This window comes from Balaenoptera borealis (assembly GCF_965194805.1).
Source record: "Balaenoptera borealis genome assembly, chromosome: 9".
In the NCBI taxonomy this organism is placed as follows: domain Eukaryota; kingdom Metazoa; phylum Chordata; class Mammalia; order Artiodactyla; family Balaenopteridae; genus Balaenoptera; species Balaenoptera borealis.
In genome coordinates, this window is record NC_138873.1 from 48,389,180 (window position 1) to 48,412,020 (window position 22,841).

General features: G+C 44.5%; 1 protein-coding gene across 5 annotated transcripts in view; it reads left to right on the plus strand.

Moving 5' to 3' along the window:
• The first annotated feature begins 1,355 nt into the window (after window positions 1–1,355).
• FYN (FYN proto-oncogene, Src family tyrosine kinase) overlaps window positions 1,356–22,841 on the plus strand; it is a 207,951-nt gene continuing 186,465 nt past the window's right edge. For 3 of the 5 annotated variants that reach the window (XM_082404800.1, XM_082404798.1, XM_082404801.1), the window contains exon 1: window positions 1,358–1,827. The gene's annotated coding sequence lies outside the window, so the exon portion shown is untranslated. Of the gene's footprint in view, window positions 1,828–22,841 lie in introns of all 5 variants that reach the window. The other 2 variants (XM_082404802.1, XM_082404803.1) reach the window with 2 other exon arrangements.

Consider the following 22,841-nt stretch of genomic DNA (forward strand, 5'->3'; position numbering starts at 1 on the left):
GTTAGCAACTTTAAAAAGTACTGGGTACATAGCACAGGGAACTCTACTCAATACTCTATAACAACCTATATGGGAATAAAATCTAAAAAAAAGTGGATATATGTATATGTATAACTGGTGCACTTTGCTGTACAACAGAAACTAACACAACCCGTTGTAAATCAACTATACTCCAAAAAAATTAATTAACAAAAAACTAATATTACACAGATTTCTCAAGGGGAACGTTTCTATATAAATATCTCTTAGCTAAAAAAAAAAAAGTACTGTGTACCAAAAAGAAAAAAGGCAACAAAAGTGACTGCTATTTTAAAACTACAGTTAAAAAATCAGTGGGCAGGAAAGGTAATATAGATTTTGAGCATAGAAGCAGAAGCCAATTCACTTATATTTCTCAGAACATTAGATTTTGCTGAGGGGGCAGGGTAGGGTTCTTGCCAAAATCATCAAGGAGAATGAATTCGAGTACGCCTTAAAGTGGAACTTTCAGTAAACAGGAATTACCTATAAAGAAAATCAGGAAGCTGAAGTTTTTTTTTTTTTTTTTTAATGAAGTTACATCCTGCCATAGAAAAGCTGAATAGGAAATAAAGACTGATGCGCTCTCAACTGTATACTAAACCAGCTATTATTTCATCAAGGAAAATCTGAGCAAAAGCTCAGATTTAGAGAAGGGAAAACAACATGGGAAGGCTGAATGTCATGAGAAACCAAAGACAACCAACGGCTACAATTAAACATGATTTTGGAAAAAACTATGCAAATAAACCTCTACTCTGTGATTGCAGATTTCTTAGTCGCCGCCTGCCCTCTCCACCCCCTACCTCCATTTCCGTAATATTTCCTGCAGACTTCTGCTTGGAGATATATATATATATGTAATATACTCCGCACTCTTCGGTTTGACCAGAGAAAACAATTTCATTACCCTAACAGTTTTCCAGTTTATTCTCCCACCTTCAAATGAAAAGACACTAGAAAGGCAAGACAGCCCTTTCTCGAGGCAGGTTCCCATGGTTTTGAGGGAATGGCAGATGCCTTTCTGCAGTGGCGGCTGCAATCTTCCGCAAAGCAGAAATTGCAGCTCACAGTCTCTTCTTTCCTCACCCTAACCCACTATCCCAAGTCCACATAAACCTTAAACACACACACACACAACTCCTGCAATCTCGCATTCCCCTCTCACACCTTACACGGCAAGCGAGCCAGGGTGCCCGACGTTACAGAAGCGCTCTACCCACTCGGTGGCCCCACCCATCGCCGCCCCGCCCCCGCCCCCAAACGCCCGAAGGGCCCGTTGATAGGGCAGCGAAGCCTGCCACTCTCGCGGTGCGGCCCGCCCCCTCCTCGCTCCCTGCTGGGGCTGGAGGGGCTGGAGCATCAACGCGAGTAGCTGCGAGCAGCCGCGGCAGCGGCTGCGCGTAGTTGCAGTTGCGCCATCTGTCAGGAGCGGAGCCGGCGGGGAGGGGGCTGCCGCGGGAGAGGAGGAGGGGTCGCCGCGAGCTGAAGGCCGTCGAGACCCGACCGCCGACCGGCCGCGGGAGCTGAGGAGAGGCTGCACTCGGAGCCGCGCGTCCACCGCCGTCCGGGCGCGCGGCGCTTCAAGCCGAGCACCGAGGGCTCCCCGGGCTCACACAAAGCCGCCGCCCGCGCCTGGGAGGGATCCGGCCGCCGGGCCGGGGACACCCGGCGCCGCCCCCTGGGCACTCTCAGAAGGCCCACCGGCTCCCGGGCCCGCCGAGGAACCACCGGAGCCGCTTCGGCCGCGCCGGAGGAGGGCGGGGAGAGGACCATGTGAATGGGCTCCGGAGCCTGAGCGCAGCGCAGGTAAGCGGCCGGGGATGCGCCCCGGGGCTGCGGGGATGCTGCGGAGACGCCGGCCGCCGGCGCCCCCGCGCAGCGCCGCCCCCGCCGCGGGGCCCAGCGCTGCAGTCTCTGGGCCACCGCCGTCTCCCGGGCGCCCCGCTGGGCTGCCGGGGAGTTGGCCCCGCTCGGAGTCTTCCTGTGGCCGCGCCGGAGGACACCTCTGCCGGGTGCGGCCCCGAGGTAGCGCAGGGATGGGGGGCCCATTTCCTCGCGGGCGCCGGCTGTGAATAGGAATTGGCTTGGGGGCTAGGCTGGCCCAGACTCCGCCCCCGCCCTCTTTTCGGGGCCCCCCGCGGGGACCCGGGCTGTGTGTGTTGTTTTAATGTCAGGGATGATGTAATCACTTAATAATTGAAGCCCAGTGCTGCTTCCCTCCCCACCCCACTCCACCCCTGCCCCACTCCTCCACCTCTCTGCCTCCTCTTGCGGCCGTCGCCTTCCCAATCGCATCCTCCTGCCTATTTCTGGCACGTCCCTTGCACTTCCCCCATCCTCCCCTCCACTCTTCCTGTGCCACCACCCACCCGTCCCCAGTCCCCCGTGCTGGAGCCGTAGCTCCTCTTCCTCTGACCCCCACACTCCTCCTGCTCCCTTAGGCTCCTTTCTCCTCCCTTCCCTGCTCGCTGGATTTCCTCTCGACTTCCTTAGATCGATGACTGTTTTTGTTTGGTTGCCTCCCCTCTCTTATCTGCGCCCACAGGCGGAGGGGACTGAGCCAGAAAGAGGCCACCGAGCTTGGGCCCAGGCAGAGATTTGCTGGGACTGAGTGTGAAGAGGGATAATAAAATCACCCTTCTTGCCCCTCCTCCCCCCAATAAATCACACAGACTCGCCGGCTGTGTGTGTGTGTGTGCGTGTGTGTGTGTGTGTGTGTGTGTGTGACACAAAGAGCCCTTTCAGTGCGCAGAGAGGAGACGCACAAAGTACCCAAGGATGGGCGCGATGCTTCTTGTTTCTCTTCCCTGGGGCTTCCCTTTTTCTCAGATAAAGCAGTTGATCTTCTCTCTGAGAGTCTTTCCTGCCACATTTACCAAAAAATAAAAGGCCCCAGATGCAGGGTGGCAGGTGCTGGCATTTTGCTGTATTCATGGACCGGTAGTGTTGACTGGCAGCTGCAGTATTTCTTAGATTTAAGGGGGAAATGATTTCAGCTGTCTGAAGAGTTGCTTTACTTTCAAGGTAGCACCCTCCCCCACCCAGTTTTAACCCCCTTTCATTGTAGGGGGTAGGATAAATTGGTATGGGGGAAGAAGACTTTTGTTTCTGAAAGAGAGTTAAATTGATGTTTGCTAGGAGTGAGGCAGCCTAACTTGCTTCTTCTCTCAAGTCTAAGGAGTACTGAAGTCTTTTGAAATGAAGTCTTGTCTGCCTAGTAATTGTTGTTTTACCCTTATATTTAAACAAGCTCCTGGGGACATTGCTAACACAGCATTAAATTGGTATTTGGAAGACCACTGGAGACTGTGTCTCTTCCCTGCTTCAGGGTAGCCTTCAGACGCCCACATCCTTCCTCTCACCACCAAGCTGACTGTAATACTTTCCACGCTTTGTGCTCTTTCTCCTGAGTCCCTGCCCCATGGGTACTGTGCTTTCAGATGAAGGGACTCACAGATTTTTGGAGGAAGTGGTTTTGTTAACTATCTCAGGTTTTGGAGGCACTTAGCTATGATCGAAGGATGTAGAGAATCTTTTGACTGATCTCTTAAACCATCTGCTTGATGTTCCTCTTGAAGAGGAAATATAAATGTAAATCTGGGGACTTAATGTTCCATTTTGTAAGCCAGTGACTATTACATCCTTAATCAATAATGTCAAAACTTAGGTTGAACCCCTTGATTCCTAAGAGCATGGCTCTTTGACTATTATAAGTAATAGAACTGTTTCACGTTCTTCAAGAATTTTATTAGAAGAGAGTTGTTATGGTTCATTAAACATTTACTTCTGCGCTTTCTAGGGGCATCCATCTTGGAACTTTTTATATTAAAAAAAAAAGCAAAAGGCTTAATGAGCGTACTGTAAAAAAAAAAAAACAACAACAACAATGGTTTGTTTGTTTAATGCCAGACCCAGGAAAGAAAGTCAGTGCACAATAAACTCGCGCTCTGTTGACCGAGTTCAAGAGAATGATGAGGTTGAATGTGAACAAACGCATACTCTGCTTTCTGCAGTTTTATTCTATGCTTTCTCCTGGGTCTGGAATCTACAACCCCACCTGATTTGCTTGGGTCCTGTTAAACCTAGGGCCCAGCTCAGAAGTCTTCTACTCTGGGATGCTTTCTCCATCTTTTCACCTTCAAACAAATCACCATGAGTCCAATTTTGTTTTCATATCTCAGCAGCTGGCACATGTCTATTTCCAGCATTAGTTTGAGCAGCACATTGGAAGAAGGAACCTGGTCTTATTTATCTTGTTTCAACAAATGTGAGCTAGGTCTTTGGTATGTGCTAAGCACCTGGATTAATTAAGCTAATGTTAGCAGCTGTAACAAATAGGTCTGCAAAAATATAATGCCTCAAAAGCAATAGACGTTTATTATTCCTCATGTAATAATTCAAAATGGGTATTTCTGATCAGTGGGTGTCTTTCTTCCATGCAGTGATTCTGGACCCCAAGTTCTCCCATCCCATAGCGCTCCATTGTAACCTGCTTTCAGCTGGCAGAAGGACAAAAGAGGGAATAGAGGGGATGTACCGACTTTTTAAATGCCTAGGCCTGGAAATGACACCCATCACTTCTACTTACATACTTTACTTGAGGGCCAGTTATATGGCCACATTTAACTGCAGGGGAGCCTGGGAAATATAGTTAAGCCATGTGACCAGAAAAAAGTTCAAGAAGAAATGTATTTTGGGCCAGCAGCTTTGCCATATACTGCTGCTCAACAAGGCACAGTCGTTGCCCTCAAGGAATCTGTAGGCTGATGAGAATTAAATGGAAACCTAGAGCCTATACCCATCATTGTCTTGTACTTTTCATTTTCTAGGTTCAGACCTTCTCATTTTAAACATGTTTCCCAAAACCTTACTTTTTGTCGGTTCTAGTGGCCAGTTTCCACCCAGTAATTTCCTGTAATACAGTGACCTGATGGCTCCTGTGCTGACTTTGATGTGGCTCTCCAGTAGCACCTTTGTTGGCCAAGATTTTTATCTGCTGATTTTATAGACTCCCCAAGTGGCTAAGCGGGTCTTTAGAAATCACAGTCATACCTTCTCTAATTGGAAGAGGAAATTAAACAGACTCCAGAGGAGAAATTTCTTGCCCCAGGCCATGTTCATGGGAAGGGAGCCTCATCTGCCCAGGTCTTCAGTCCCACCTGGGTCCCCTCCATCCCGCAGATACCCTGAGTTGGTGACTGTGAGCCCTGCATCTTCCATGGAGTTAAGTGAGCTCCCAGACCTCCAGGAGCGGGGTGAACTGCTAGTGTTCTGGATAATCCCTGTTCTCCACAGGCCTCCCCAGGAGCAATTCTGTCTGTACTAGTCATCATACTTAGTTATGCACATATTTTTGCTATAAACAGTTTATTATATTCATCTGTTCTGCAAACATTGGCCAGTATGTTATTGTGTGCAAGGCACTGGGAGATAGGATTATGAAAATGAATACTTCTGCTGTGTTCTCTCTGTTCAGCTTAGTCTGCTAGAGGAGATAAAAATAATACATAATAACTACTTTTATTGAGCATTTACTATGTGTCAATCTCTAATCTTTTAAGCTCTAATCTTAGCAATAATGATATGAACACCTGAAACTAATATAAATTGTAAATCAACTATACTTCAATTAAAAAAACAATAATGATATGAAGTAGTTTCACTTATAATCCCCATTTTACAGGTGGGCATTTGAAGCAAGGGAGGTTAAATAACTAACTCAAGATCATACATAGCTAGTAAGTGGTAGAGTCAGGATTCAGGCCCAGTTAGTTTGGTTTCAAAGCCCTTGCTCTTAGCCACGAGGCAATATGCGAAATACTACGTATGGATATAATGATGATATTGATTAAAATGTGTTACATGCCATAAAGAGGGGTGGCGTAAATGCTTTGGCAATTGATACTTTTGGTTGTTGGGAAATATAACTTTATGTTTAAATACAAAATAAAATGTCCATTTCTACTGCCATGCTTTCCATTTTAGACCCTCATTTATTGCTCACCTAGGAAATAAAAAAATAAATTAAAAAATGGGAAAGCAAAGCATGTTGATGCCGGAAATACTTTTACTCTGTGTGATTCTTTATTTTAAGCTGGGTCCTTGTGTGTCCCACAGATAGGTCTGTAAGAATTTGTGAATCGTCCTACATATTTACTCATCCAGCAACATTCATTCATTGTATCTACCACTTGCCAGACATTGAACTAGATGCTTCAGAGACAAAGAGTTATAATCCTGGCCCAAGGAACTGCACGAGGAAGTCTCTGACCACTGTGATAACTGCCGTGATTCTAGGGGTCCGCAAGAGAGCATGAACTCCACAGAGAGGTGGGAAAATGGGGTGGCGAGGCAGAGAAGACCAGAGGAGGAATTGGCCAGTTGAGTGTTGTGGGAAGGCCATTGCCCCAGAAGGAGCAGCCCAGAAAGCAGGTGCACAGACTTTTTAGGAAACTGCAAGTCGTTCAGGGTGGGTGAGGGTGGTAGAGAGATGGACAGAGGGAGAAGATGGGGCGGGCTGGTGGAAAAGTACTTTGTCAGGAATGCCATTTAAGAGTTGTAAGCAGAGGTGCCACTTTGGTCTGATTTGTTTTATAAAGATCCATCTGGCCACAGTGTGGGCTGTTGGCCAGAGGTGGTCAAGACAGATGCAGGGAAGGTAGTTATGGAAACTCAGATGAGCCATAGATGAGGTGCTGCACGGAAGTGGGGATGGAGCCAAAGAGACAGAATAAGAGAGGGTGAGATAGCATATTGTGTGAGGGGAGAGGCAGAGGGGGGTCCTTGGGAAGTAGGTGGAGAAAGACATGCAGAAAAGCAATGCAGTAAAAGCAGCAGGGAGTGGGTGTTTAAATGATGACTTTATCACGGACACTTTGGGCTTTCCGGTCAAAGTATCTTGGAGGCAGTTGAATAGTAAGGGACTTAGAGATCATGTAGTCCAGCACGTCCATTTTACTTATGAGGAAAAATGAGGCCCCGAGTGGCTAAGTGCCAAGGTGGCAGTCACCACTTAAAGCCAGGTTTCAACCCTTTCAGCCCAGGTGAGGGCTGTGGTCAGGAGCATGGACTCGGGGTATGGTCCTGGTCTGACCCCTTCCAGCTGTGTGAGCTGGACCCAGTTACCTAAGCTCTCTGTGCCTCCCTTTCTTCACCTTTATAATGGAGTTAATAGTTTCTACCTCAAAGGTTTGCTGTGAGGAGTCTATAATTAATACATGTAAAGTGCTCAGAATAGTACCCCACACATAGAAAAGCTGTGTGTTTGCTGCTGTTGTTCATGTGTGTATATATGTAGATACATACATATGCACGTAACGTGTACATCTGACACATATATCCCTTAGGGAAGGGAGGATAAAAACGTATTCTGTGCAGAAAAGGACATTTTGAATATTTTAGAAAGAGATGTGGGTGATTGTCAGTTCTGAATCAAGAATTATTGGAAAACATAGGAAATTAGTTGAAATAGTATGATGGAAAATAGCATTTTTAGCGAGTCTTCTTGAGAAATGCAGAACCTTTTTTATTCTTCAGTAGAAAACATAAAAGTACTTTGAAGTTAGTCCTATAAAAGGATATCTTTGTTTTAGCCAGATAACCAGAATTTTAACCTATTTTCAATGTGCATCCCTTGAGTTTGACTTCAGAATGTCATCATGACTTTCTGAAGGTAGAATAAACTGCAGAATAGGAAAAAGCCCCATGAGTTATGAGTTTCATGCACTTGGTTCCTATGAAAAGAAGGTGATTTGGGTTATTTAGAGGAAAGTAATTTTTTTCAGTGTTTCTAGTTGAGCAAATCTAATTTTTGGCTACTAAAACACATGAGAAGCCTGAACAGTATTATCCAAATGGACGTGGGTGACATGTAGTTCAGACAACTTTGGAGTAAGTAGCGCTCTGGACTTGATTAGAACACAGTAATCCTGGAAGGATATAAATTGAACTGGATTTATGGTCTAATAAACACGTGGGAAGAAAAGATAATGCTTACTGACTCATGAAACTTTAACAACGTTTGTAAGGCCCTGAGTTGGAGAGCTCTCATTTGGATGAGAGCATTTTCCCACTCATCTCAGCCTGCTTCCAGAATGACCTGCATCGTGCCTTGCTCAAGGTGTGAAGCAGACTGGAGTCCTGTTGCTGGGTCTTCTTTGGATGCAGAGATCATCACCTGTTCTGCCTCTGTCCACCCGTGACCTCAGGCAGCACCCGTTGGTTTGAGCAAATGAGTACTGAGCACCCATTAACTGTGTTTGGGGGAGAAAAAGTAAGGTGTGGGAAAGTCTTAGCCCATTGCTGATTTGAATTCAGAAGGCCTTTCCTGAGGACTACTTATTTCTGACCTGTATTGCCCTCTGTGATAGTGTGAAAAAGCACGTAACACCCCACAGCCACTCACCTCTCCCTAAATATACCAGAAAAATAATCATACCTACCTTTGTTATTGAATCCCAGAGGCCTTAAGTGCTTTACATACAGTAATTTACTTAGTTACAACAACTCGATGAGGCAGGTCAGATGGGAAGATTGAGGCTCAGAAAGGTAAAGTAACTTGCCCATTGTCACACAGCTAATTACTAGTGAAGCCAGGTGTGTCTGGTTCCTAAATTTGCACCTGCTTTTGCTCCAAAGCTGTGGTTCTTCGTTCCCTGCGTACTCTCAAGCCTCCTTGCCTTTGCCTTGCAGTTACTTCTGTGTTAGGTTTTGGGGGATACAAAGGCACCTTTGCCCCCAGGGAAGTCCCACTCCTTCTGTGGCTCCACTCAAGACTTACCTTCTGGGAAGCCCCCCTTTGGTCCTGTCTCTGGGCTCCCATGGCACTTGGTTACCTTCTCATCATCACCCTCGTTGCAGCCTGACTTATAAAGCAGAGTGGAGTCAGCTGGGTCGGACAGTGGGAAGATACTGGTCTTTTTCCCTGACTTGGGAGCTCTTTCAAGTCAGGGACTGTGTCTTATTCGTGGTTGATTTGCCAGCTCAACACCCAGCAGTATTCCATGAGGTTCTGTCGTTATTATTCCCATTTGATAGATGGGAAAACTGAGGCCTAGAGGTGAAGTGATTTGGTCAGGGTCACACAACTAGTAAGCAGAGCTGGGGTCTGAACCCAGACAGTCAGTCTGGCTCCAGAATCAATGCTCTTAACACTAAATTTGTTCCAACTGTCAAACAAGGTTATAAACCACAGGCCAGAGGCAGTGCCCTCCACCTCCTAGCCCAGTACCTCACAGTCCACACACAGGAAAGATCACCCTCTTGTTTCTACCATCCACTCTGGCAGAAAGACAAACAGGATATGTCTAACCAGGCCTTATCTCATGATACGGAAAGAGCTTTGGGGCCGTGATTGCATGACTGTCCTCTGAGGGTCTTAGAGAATGCATAGTCCCAGGCCCAGTTCTGACTCAGGAGGTATGGGGTGGGCAGGGTTGAACACTGACATCTTTCCTGTATATGAGAATGGCCCTGAGGATGGAGCCATCAGGGAGGCAGCTTCTGAAAGACGAGGAATGAAGAAGCACAGTGACTCAGCCACAGTGGTGGGAGCTGGCTGTTGAAGCGGTAGAAAATCATCAATCAGCCGGAGCCAGAGGGAACTGAGCCCAAGGGAGGCTGGGGATCAGAAATCCGTCACAGAAAGACCTCTTACCTTGTATTTTTAAGATTTCTAAGTACCTGCTCCTTTTGAATGTGCTGGTGGGATTTCATCTGATGAATTCAAACACTTTCATTTTCTTCAGAGCTTCCATCTTGGAGGTACCCAAAAATAGTAGGCTTTTCAAGGAGTTGTATAAGGATTCCATCTGCTTTATACTGAAAAGTAGGGCTTTAATGGAAAATTAAAAATGAGTCAGATTGCCTTTACCACAACAAAGCCCAGGGCACTTTTCCCAATCCTTTCTTCTTTTAATCCCCAGGAAAAGTTACTGAAACTGTATTTCTGTGAAATTCTGCCCAATTGAAATTCTACTGAATAGGCAAATAAACACCAACGAGTTCCTTCATTTCCACACATTGTAGTATCTGTTTGGAAGCAGTAACAATTTCAAATGTTGTCACTTGTAAAATTTGATTTTTATTTCAATTTAAACTTTATTCCAGAAATTGTGTGATATGCTTCCCGTAGCTAGGCATATGCACACAAGGATATTTGAAAATCACTGATTTCTGTTAAAGGTTTCTCTTGTTTGCTCTCAGAGTTTGGAGGGGTTCACCTTTTTATTGTCTGACCTCCTAGAAATACAAATAGCCTCTCATCATTTTCAGATACAGGAGCTGAGTTGTTAATGAACTCTCACACTCTGTCATTCTGTACCTTTTATCACCATCTCCTGCTTGAAAATGCCAGTTCTGTAGCTGTACTTCGTGTGTTCCTTTGCCTGATCGATATTCTCATGATATGTTGTGTCCTTCAGGCCCTCCTGTGTTTTGCAAATAATGATTCCAGTTGCTTCACTCCTAGGCTTTCTAGCTTGAGTTGAGGAGGTATTGATCCATGTCAAAACTCATGTGCTGGCTGATGTAAATACTGGTTCTTTTGCCTTGTCCCCTAACAACCCAGTGAACGGGAGTAAGGCCAAATCCTTTAGCCTGGCATTCGGCGCCTTCCCCCATCTCCACTTTCTGAGGCATTCCTGGCTCACCTCATTCACCATCACGCTAACACTTGATTCTCCGGATGTCAACATAGTATCTCATTAGTATGGAATACGTGTTCTGGCCTTTGCTCTCCTTTCCTGGACTCCCCAGCCCTTCCTTTCCCCGGGAACTCTATCCATTTCTCAAGGCCCAGCTGGAATCCCAGCCCTGGGCAGCTTCCCCTCATCTCCTCATTCTCTTGCATTGAACATGTGTGCCTCTCAGTTGCCTCCTAAGAAAGGATGCCTTGTGTGGTTAGTTAAATCCTGATATGAGGAATCCAAGGAGCAGAGAATTTTTGTGAGTTGCCCAAGGTCATACATGCAGTTCCTCATTTAGTTTAGACTAGAATCCAGGTCTCCTGGAAATCTGTGTATGTGGGTCCTGCCTTCTCAACAGACCATTGGCCTCATATGTGCAAAAATGTTGGGGTTTTTTGTCCCCCTATGGCTTGTAGCACACTGTCATTCATGGTGTAGATACTCAGCAGGTATTATTTAGATAGGCCCTGGGGACAGAGTGCTGGAATATGTAGCTGGTTTCCTCGCCATCTGTGAGGCTAGGCTGGCATCTCCTTGGACACTGAGCTTCTGTAGTTTCTGACAGCACTAGATTCACTCTCTATGGACCCATGTGATGTAGGTTCGGGGACTGTCCTATACTGTCTTCAGAACCACCATTGTCTTCTGAGAATGGTATGTGTTTAAAGATCTTTTGTCCATAATCTTGAGCTTTTTGTTAAAAATTTAAGGTGGTCAGGGCAACAGTTACTTCTTTGCCCTCAGTCATCAGGTTTTCATCAATAAGATTTTCACCAAAAACAACAGGAAGTTACCGATAGTGCACAATGATGTCCAAGACCAGGGAGAAATGCAGAATGTTTCAAGTTTCAAAATCTGGAATAAACTGGAAAAATACAACAGTGAGTGATAGAAGAGGGAAAAGTGGCAGAATGGACCACTGGTATTGTGCCTGAAGGTCTGTGGAGCCTGGGGAAACGGAAGGAGGCAGGCTCACCTACTGTGCACCTACCCATGGCTGGACCTCTCACAGCATTTAGCTGAGTCCCTCAGCCACATGAAACCCAGCTGTGGCTGTGAGGGTGCCTTCCTTTCCATGCATTCATTTTGTTCATTTGGCATATCTGGAGAATCTCCTTAGCCGAGACTTAAGGTCCTACAGAGTAATGATTTAACACTAGAACCCAACCACAGCCTCTGTATATCCTTCCACAGAGTGATTGACAATAAACCTTATAAAATGTTTTCCATGGTTGCAGGGAGGGACTACTTGAGTCATTTCTGTAACAAAAGACACAACAGCACACAGGCAATGTTTGTCAACCCCTCATTAAGAGTCCTCTCAGCTCCCTGTGGAAAGCTCTCTGTGATTCCTCATGAATGGCTTCGCCTGCCTAGTCCTCACCTGGATGCCACGTTTAATGTATCCGAGGGATGGAGAGCATTAAAAACACCTTCTGTAGATGTTGGCCAACTGCTAACAGCAGAGAGGGGGAAGGGGTGGACCTTATGCTTCACTGTTGTTTGAAAAGCCATTATGGTCTTTGGAAAGCGGTAGTGAACTTTTTTCTTTCCTTCCCCACGCGCTGTCTATGATTTCAGTGCTTTCCCCGCCCGCCTCCCCACTGCCACAAGCACCACCTTCAATGTGGGAGATCACACGCCACTAACAAGATGCACTCTCCCCTTGGCCAACGTATAATATCACCACTTGGTGTATTTATCCAACTGTTCGTGTTCAGTCACTTTGGTACGTCAGTGTCAATACTGTCCATTTTCAGTAGCAAGCTTCTAGAAGGCTGAAAGTACACCTCATTTAATTTGCTTTGTGCCGTGAAACACTACACTGAACTGTGGATTTATTAAATGCTTGTAGATCTTGATTCTAAGCTTCCAAGTTGGGAGGTCTTAAAAGTGTTCTCAGTACTTCTGGAATGAGATGCATCTTGAGTAAATTTTCCTCTTGTCGATAACACATCAGGTCCTCTGCATTGGTAGATCCTCAGAGTCATGGGATAGAATCCAGAGTTTGGTTGCACATAATGTTTTAGGTTCCACCTTATGTTTCACCTCCTTGGTTGAAAATGCAATGATCCCAGCTTCTAATTCTGTCAGCAGGTTAGGGCCAAAGCACAGATAAAATGCCATACCACACCCTTCTGTTCATATAAGTGCGGTTGACCGTATAATTCCCTGTGTCTTATGGTTATTATTTCAACAGATTCTTTTTTTTTTTAAATTTATTTATTTATTATTTTTGGCTGTGTTGGGTCTTCGTTTCTGTGCGAGGGCTTTCTCTAGTTGTGGCAAGCGGGGGCCACTCTTCATCGTGGTGCGCGGGCCTCTCACTATCGCGGCCTCTCTTGTTGCGGAGCACAGGCTCCAGACGCGCAGGCGCAGTAGTTGTGGCTCACGGGCCTAGTTGCTCTGCGGCACGTGGGATCTTCCCAGACCAGGGCTCGAACCCGTGTCCCCTGCATTGACAGGCAGATTCTCAACCACTGGGCCACCAGGGAAGCCCTTCAACAGATTCTTGACTCCAGACTGCTGAGACTTGGAGGTAGTTCTCTAAAGGGCCAAGGATTGCTCACTGAAGGCCGGTGAGGTATGGCTGGGAAGAACCTATAAGGACTACCGTGTCATGAGCAGAACCACATGCCTCTGTGGGTGCCAGTAGCTCCTGGGAGGTTCTGGTTAGTTTATACCTAAGTGTATAACAAGGAGGATTGGCGCTTGGAAAACTGCAGCTCCAAACATTCTCTGATTGTACCTCAGCCCAACTATGCCATACGGAGAAGAGTCCAGTGTGGCAAAGTGCTGAGAGTCCCCAGTCTAGGGGGCCCAAGGGGAGCCCTAGTGCCGTCCCTGATCTCACATCCCTGGCTTGTGACAGAGGTTGTGTCTCCAGGGGATGAAATATCCCAGCCTCCACTGCCACAGCAATGCGCCCACGCGTTTGAGGTACAGCACTGTCACTGTGGGAGGAGTCTTGCTTGTGCTCCCCACCAGGACACTCAGCTGGGCTCTTGGTGCCTCCTGGATGAGCTAGAACATGCAGAAATGATCCACTAAAGAGGATGATGTTGGTGAGGCTGGAGAGAGAGGGGTAATGGATGGAAGGGGATCAACAAAGAGTTGGTGGGGGACACGATCTGATACCTGATCGTGTCAGGTATAGAAGGAGCCCTTGTATTAGTTTCCTGTGGGTGCTGTAACAAATGACCATGTACTGGGTGGCTTCAAACAACAGAAAATTTCCTCTCACAGTTCTGGAGGCCAGAAGTCTTGAAATTCAGGTGTCAGCTCAGGAAGACTCTGTTCCCTGCCTCTTTCCGAGCTTCTGGTGGCTGCCAGCAACCCTTGTCTTTCCTTGGCTTGTAAACCCATCAGTACAATTTCTGCCTTCATCTTCACACAACATTATCCTCTGTGTGTCTTTACATGGCCTTCTCTTATAAGGACACTTGTCACTGGATTTAGGTCGCACCATAATCCAAGATGATCTCATCTCAAAATCCTTAATTACATCTGCAAAGACCCTTTTTCCATATAAGGTCACATTCCCAGGCTCCAGATGGACATACTTTGGGGGCTACCATTCAACCCACTGTAGCCCTCAAAGGGATAAAAATTAGCAGTAACTCGGGGGGAGAAAGAACAGATGAGGAAGGTATTTGTAAGTTTGAATGACTACTAAAGGGTAGGCACAGTACTTTACATGTGTGATTTTAAACTGTCACTTCAAGATGGGTGAAGATGACAGTGAAATTTTTATGTGAAAAGCAGTTCAAAGACGTGGAGTGTCCTGAAAGTTTTCAGTAAAATTGGAGGCTGAGTCATCATCCGAGGTTGGAAGATTTGGGGATGGGAGGGAGACTTGGAGAATATAGAAAAAGCCCAAACAGCCAGGAAAATATAGGATAATGTGTTAATAGATGGATAAAAAGTATTACAGAGAGATAGTGAGGCTCCTTTGGAATTTGTAAGTATTTTTAATGGGTCCCTTTAGCCCAGTTTTGTGACTTTGCTTGGTAGTACTTGTCACTTTGGAATGGAATATCTCACCTTTGTGACTTTGCTTGGTAGTACTTGTCACTTTGGAATGGAATATCTCACCTTGTGGTGAGAGTTGGTTTGAATAGTCAAATGAAGAAGACGTTCTAAGAGATTAAAAAAAGCATCAGTTGAATTAGCTGAAAGTAGGGTTCAGGCTGGATAGGGGAGTGAGCTGGAATTGGGATGACGGATAAGGCAAGGAAGGGCCTGAGCTTTTAGGGATGTGATGGGTGAACACAGTGGATATGGAGGAGGAGAGGCAAAGGCGAGAAGGCCCTGGAAAGAAGAAACCCAGGAGGTGGAGAGTTCTAAATGATGCTGAACAAGGTGGCTTCCTGTTGAATGGATCCACTCAACAGTAGAATAGAGATCAAGGACAATAATTCTTATATAAAGAATTCAAGAAAATGGAAGCCATAGTTCCCTTTTTGCCCTTGGTTCAAATTATGTATAAATGGTGTCGTCTAGAAAAATGACATGTCAGTATGTTGCACTTTTTAAAAATCCTGGATGAGTGTTCTGGGACCTCTGAGACCTTGCATTATGACCAGCTGGTTCAGTGGGGATAATATTTTGAACTAGTATTCAATTTACTTTCCCTTCCTTCTAATTCTTGTTGCTCTGGGAGTCTCCCCCATTGAGGCTGAGGATTCCATTACTTCAGGGGAAGGACAGAGTATGGCCTAAGACAAAGAAGACATTGTTCAGCTTTTGACTTCCAAAACAGGACCTTGAGGCATGTTTCAGAGACCAGAGTTAGCCCAGGCCTTCATTTAAGAGAGGCAGGCTTTGTTAGAAGCAAAGTGATTTGCGGATTCCAAGGAGCCAGATCTCAGAAGACGTGGCGTATATTGTACAGTCAGCCATGCAGGATGGGGAGGCTGCAGGAAGGAGGAAATGCCTTCCTGGGTTGGAGGATGGAGTTTGTAGAGATTTGGAGGAGGCTAGAGATAAGAAATGAATGGGTCACTGAGATGCCCCACTCCAGGTGGGCGGAGGAGAATCTGCCCGGAGAGAGCACTTGTACTCTGCCCCGCCCCCATCTGGATATCTGGAAGGAAGCCACATTGGAGTGGACCCTGCATTGGGGCATATCTAGGCAGAAACAGCCCTGAGATGATATGCCTTCCCTTCATTTCCCAAAGCTTACATGTGATGGAGGAGAAATCCCAACAATCCTGCAGGCCCCCTAGGACAAATGTGGAGGTGCTGCGGGAGCTGGGCGGGAGAGTCTCCGGGTCAGGATGAAGAGGGCACAGAATGAACTGGGCCAGGCTGAAGACTGGCTGCAGATTTGCACCAATCACATCAGCAGAACCAGGCTAGCACCCAAAACACAGGGATGAGACATCCCAGGGAGGCCAGTGAGGGCTTAGAGGACAGTGCCTGGACCAGGTCCTCGCCCCATCATGTGGTGGTCTGTAATCTTCCCCCTGGGGGAAGGAGGGAGAGGAAAAGGAACACAGCCCTTTTGAAAAGGAACACAGCCCTGAGAGGCAGTCTGAGATGAGCTCAATTTGACTAATTGCCCTGAAGCAACGAAAATTTTAAATCTGAAGAGCAAGTTATCTTGAAGTAGCAAGATTGTTTTTTCTACCATCAGCAGAAATGCAGTGGTCATGATCAAGTTGAATTCAACTATGGAGAAATGTATGCAGCTGAGTAGGAAGTGTACGTTTCAAACCTTCTACGTTGCATTTGAGCTGTATTTTAACAGGATGATGATGGTGACGATGGTGACGGTGATGGTGGCAAATTTGCTTACTTGTATTCCTATAATATGCTTTTTCCTTTGGGTAAATTGTGGCTTAGCCTACCTGTACTAGGTTCATTTTGGGCAAGAAGTGGGAAGATCTGTCCTCTCAAGGAACAGAGTCGTCCACCAGATATTCCACAGTGTAGTGGGGAGCTTGGGCTTCCCATTGTTTAGTTGGCGGCACTTCCTCCCAGTGTCCTGGAAGGAAGGACCTCGGTTGCCATGGAGTCTCAGGTCAATGGAAAGTATTAGAATTTCAGGCCTTTCTCTAATGAACTTAACTGGGATGCTGGAGACTAGAAGGTAATTCTTACAGGGTGTGATCCTTCAGTTCCATATTTTAAAGGTATCAGGGTGAATACTAGAAATTACCGTCTCTGACTGACTATAAGGGGAGAAGCACTTCATTTTTATTCAATCCTCATGTACTGAATAAAGCATAAGTTTATGAAGGGATTCATTTCCAAGTATAATTCATAAGTAGTTACCAGAACACTGAAATGAGAGAGGGGGAAAAAAACCAGTTAGCTCTTTTTGAATACATTTTATCTCCGACATTCATACGAGGATGATGTTGCATTTAAGAGGCTGTTTTAAAACCTGCTGTTTCTTGAAATGCCTAGTAATTTTGGAAGGGAAATCTTTCGTCTTGCTTTAAAAAGCATACGTTTGGTGGGGCGGAGTCAGGTGGAAAGTTGCCTGTTGAGATACTGCTTTTTGTATTTTCCTACTAGAAAATTACGGCGACACTTTGAACACCCCTTCTCAAAACATAAATACATCTCATATTTTCTCTCATCTGTTGGGGGAGCCAAGAGAGCGAGGGATAGGGGACCATAAAATTTTTTGAAAGGAGTCACTAAAATAATTTAAATTATAGAACTTAAAAAACCCGCTGATTTATTAACTGATATCATTTTCATAATATTTTTGACCTATGAAATAGTTTTATTCACAATCTTCTCAAAAATAAAATTCCTAAAACTTAAAAACATGTCCGTATACATTAGAGCAAAAAAATCTTTTTATACTGGTTATCTAAATAAGAAAAAGAACATAAGACGATAATTATTCTTGGTACATATTCACTCACTTTAGCCAGTTTTTCAGCCATATGTCTTTAATACTCATGTCACTGTTATTTTATAAAGAATGAATTGTTTTTAATTCTCATAGAGTTGCCTGCAATTTCCTTCCAAGTTGTGTTTTATAGTTAATATTTGAAGCTATTACTATCTTCAATTCGCATTTATGTATACATCACAATATTTTTAACTGAGAAAATAACTCTTTCTACAGATGCACGTACGCTCAGAGCAAATTCTGCTAAATGGAGGCTTTTCTCAGAATAACTTTTTTTTCCACACCGAAATGTGTGAACATTTTAGCCCAGGTATTTTCACAAGTCTTTTACCCCCATTCAGGATTCTTATCTTCAATAAATAATTTTATAAGGCAAAACTCATGAAAATAAGTCCCCCTATGGTCCTTTTGAATGCTTTATCAATTTAGGTGACACAAAATCATAGATCATTCATAATTTCACTCCATTGTGGTACAGAATATAAATGTATCCAATTAAAACCAGGAACATCATCAAAATATTGCCACAAGCTGAGATACTCCAAAATATCTGTAATACTGTTTCAGAATTAAATCTTGGACACTGAATTATCTAATGTGTTTAGTGGCTTCCTTTGCTTTTGTTGGGATAAATTTTAACATCTTCCTATCCGCAAGCCTTGTTTTCAGTAACTGTACTTTGTTAAATGCTTTTTAAAAGCTGAAGTGTTTTGGCACTTCATTCACTACTTTGAGCGAAGATTTCCATCTGTTTTGCAACAGAACACACCCAGACTTCACAGGATTCATCCACATACTATCATGGCACACTTAGGTTGGCTTAGAGAGTCATTTCTCAAACATTTCTAAAACCTAGTTGATGATGACAGGCGACAAATAGAAGGCGTGTACTACCGTGCTGAAGTGTTTTTTGTATTCACAAAGCACTTTATCACAAAAATTTCAGAGTTCCAGTTTTTCTGACTATTTATCAATTTCTACATTTATAGTTTATTTTGAATTGGTAGGATATAGCCACTTGTTTGAATGCAGTTATGAATTATGCATATGCCACACCCATGTCAAATAACTTTCTGCTCCATAGATTTCTTGATTTAGTAAGGACAATTATTTATAGCATCACAAAATTTGTACTTGTATTCTGCAAAAACAAATAATTTCATCTCGTGTTAAACTTTTGACAGATTACAGTAGCAGTCACACTAGCATGAGGTGTTTCATCCGTGACAGAATGAACTTCCACCAGCTTCATTTTGATCCCAGGAAATAGATGGGGAAAAAAAAAATCAAACCGTAATTGAAATTAATTGATTCTTCTGTTTAAAACGCCTGTTAATACTAACATACAACTGGAATCATTTGTGTGGTTTTTTTCTTCTGCTAATGAAACACATTAAAGCTCTCACTTCACTTTTCCTATGTGCACAAAAACACCTGAACTTAAATATAAGCGGAATCAACATAGAATAGCAGTCATTTGATCTAAAGGAAAAGTCATGCTTCCTAGAGTCCTATGTCCATGAACCCTCCATAGCTGCCTGTGTTAAATTGTCATCCTTGGGCACAGTCTTGTTACAATAACTGTTAACATTTGAAGTACTTACTGATGCTTCTTTAGCAGATTGGACTTATATAGTGAATGATATCATTAAGGGTACCATGGTGAATAATACCAGTGAACATTTTGTGCGAGCTAACATCATCAGCTTTCTTAAAAAAACAAAAATTCAGTAATTTTTCATTTAATTTGCATTTTTTTCTTTTGCAGTCCATTGCTGCTGAAGAGGATATTGCAAAGTAAAATAGAGTAACAATAGATAAATGACAAAAACACTGTAATGAGAGCATTCACACCATTCTTGAAAAGGTCTATTTCCTGCAAATATTTCACATACACCTAACCTGTAATTTTCTGTTTCCCGTGGACCCTTCTGACCAGTGTTTTGTGCATCTCAGGCCGCAGTGTGGGTCAGTACATCCAGTGTCTGGCAGGGGCTCTACCAACTGAGAATGGGAGGAGTTAGCTGCCCCAGCTGCTCATGTCCAAGTGCTCTTTATTTTATTGGTGAGCATCCTGCCTGTTTTCCTTGAAAGAGAGGTATTTACTGCAGCCAAGATTGGAAAAGGACAGGAAAGGAGATGGATTGTCATTGAGACTTAATCACACGTAAGGAAGAAAATTCTCTTCACTGTGCAGTTGTCTCATCACTGGTAGGCAAGACCATGGCTAAAGCCAATCTTGGTGCATTTTAATGCAACTCTTAATAACAGTCCTTGGTTTAAAAAATGAAACATCTGGACAGAAGCTTCATCTGACAGGCTGCTGGGACAATGGGTGTAATCTAGCGCTTTCACAGACAAGCCATGGCCTAAGGTCACCCTAGTTAGAGATCACATTTCTCCGACTGCTTTGTACCGTCCTCTTTGGGCCAGGCTGCTCTGATAACACTACCGCTCTGCCCTCCTCTACTGTTGGCTCCAGTCCCACAGCTGAGCAAGCTTTTAAAAATTCACTGAGACCACATTGCTGGGTAACACCCCTCAGTGCCATCCTCTTGAGTTGGAATAAAGTCGAGCTCTTCACATGGCCCAGGAAGCCTCTTAAGCTCCCACCCGCCCAGCTGGCCCCGCTAGATTTTAAGCTTCCTGGTGCCATGTACCTTGCCTGTCTGTTTTCTTCCCCAGTGTGGTACGTGAGAGATGCTCAATGTATTTTCTCAAAGGAGTGAATATGATTTGAGTTGATGAAAGGAAAAAAGAGGGAGTGTCTTGCTAATCTTTGGGGATAAGGAATGCAAGTCTCAATCTCTGTGTCCTGAATATTATTTCTACCTCTGATAACAAAGTTGGACAGCAGAATGTATCACAGGACTAAATCGTCCCCGTTAGCAGAGATGTTATGATGCCTACAAACTATCCTGATTCTGCAGTCTCCTATCCCCCTCCTGCCCCCTCCCTCCACCCAGGGAGGCAAGTGTGAATTCTAGTGAGTCTATTGTTTTCTCCAACATTAGGTTAGAGATTTTGTTTTGCATATGCTTGGTGTCTGTAACAAGGAAAAGTGCTTCTCTGGTTGATTTGGGGGAAACAGGGCCATGTGACAGTGGTGGTGGAGGAATACTTTGAAGTCACGATTTTGAGATCTTGTGTTCTTACACAACTGCTTTCTGTTGGGTCTCTTTTTAAGACATGCTGCCGTTCAGTTTTATCATGAATGCCTTTCCAAGGACAGTAAATGGTTTTACGCACTATGACATCGTTTCCATGGCAACTAATGTATTTTAGCAAAGAGGGAGACTCTGCTAGAAGTAGGCTAAAAAGGACAAATACAGAAATGGCACAGTGTAAAATGTGGGACAATGTGTGTTGTAGTAAAGATTTTTTCTTTTTTTTCTGACTTCTTGTTTAGGAAAACCTGTATGACTAGATCTTGGCTTTTTAACTCTTACTAATAAAATTTTTACTGCACCCAACACTGTCTAGTATTTTGCTGACACAGTTCCTTTAGTTAGTACTTGGATTTTTTTTTTTTTCTTTTGCTTGCTTGTCTGTTTGCTTTAACATGTTGTTCATTCCATCAACGTACACACATTTGTAATTTCATCCATTTTTAAAATATGTTATCTTCACCTCGCGTTCTCCTGTGGCAGCCACCTCACATCCCTGCTGCCCTTGATGGCAGAGCCTCTTGAGAGGACTGTCTCCACTACTGGTCTCCACATAGCATTTGTTAAAAAAAATCAAAGCCATTCCAAGCAAGCTTTCACCCCACCACTCGCTCCACTTACTCACCCCTCATCCTCTAAGACTATTACAATTTACCTCTTTTGTTTTTTTAGAAGCTATCATGTAGAAGTATACATTTCAAATAATTCTACAAAACATCAAGCCCCATGTGTGAGCATTTGTGTAAACCCTGGTTTTAAAAAAAAAAAATAAAGAGATTGGGTTACCCTGCTTCGTGCATCTGAATGTACTTGGATTTTTTGTTATATGATAATAAAAACCTCTTCTGTGCTCTTAAATAAACCCCAAGTGGTGGGCAGATAGCAGTCAACTTCCTATTAACAGAAAGAGAAACCAAGGGGCAGCTCTTATGACTTATAAACATAGCAAACCAGTCTATGGGCTGTACGATACCCTCATTTATGTTTTGTTGGACCACATGGTGCATTTTAAAAATTTAAACCAACATTTAAAAATTGGGCACTTTTGTATAAAAACTGAGATTTCCAGCTTCTCTTGAAAAAACCAAAAAATTGGAAGGTCTGGCAAAACTGAGCCTGCCTTCCCTCATGATAACAGCCCTCCCAGGCAACGCTGCAGCTGTCCTCTTGGGATGGGGCAGGGCACTTCAGCTCACCCCAGCCCCGTCTCACCTGCTCCATTCATTTCTTTTACCTGCCCGGCCCCTGTGGGTTGTTTAATATGTGACTGTTGCTGTACCCTCTCCCTCTGCCCAATCGCACAGCAAATAAACAGCAGAGCTAGGACAGAACTTGGTTTCCAAGCCAACTGCTTCCTCCCTGGCTGTGGACCAAAATTCTGTGTTTTGGAGCATAATTCATAGTGGTGAGAGGGATCATTGGGTGGTAGAGCCTACGCTTGTGCCTTACTGCTTGCAATAGACCCTGCAGTTAATTGTACTAGGTACGTTGTTCATACTTGAGGCGCCTCCCCTTCCTGTTTGTTTCTCTCAGAAGGTTATGTGTGCTGTCAGTTGTGACAGACAGGATGGCAGCGCTCCACTAGGGTTAACATTTATATGTGCATAGAAACACTGGCCAGAGGTAAAAGCTCCGTCATCACAGGGGTCCCAGAGTTTGCAGATTTTCAGTGAGGTGAATGAATATTTCTATAAAAGAAATAAGAATGAGGTAGTAGAACAAAGTGTATCCGACATTGGCCAAGGCCCATGATGTCTTCCTTATGTGGGAGACTCAAGGGTGTTCTCCAGCCACCTTTGCTGTCCTCCCCCAGACTAGCCCCTTTCCTTTGAATTCCTACGGGGTCCCCTTGATGTCAGGGTGCTGAAGATGCCCTTGGGCGTGGCATCGACTTGTTCCCAGGCTCTTCACTGCCCTGTGCCCCTCACCATTCTGAACGTGCACTTATCCTTGTGCCCTTACTAGGGGTGGGTAAGGTGGGAGAAGAGTGGCAGGTGCTGCCATCTCACACCTTTGCTGCCATCTCGAACCTTGTTAGAAGGTTCACGTGTGCAGGAAGACACGGGAGAATGAGCTCGTCTGGGGCCAGAATGA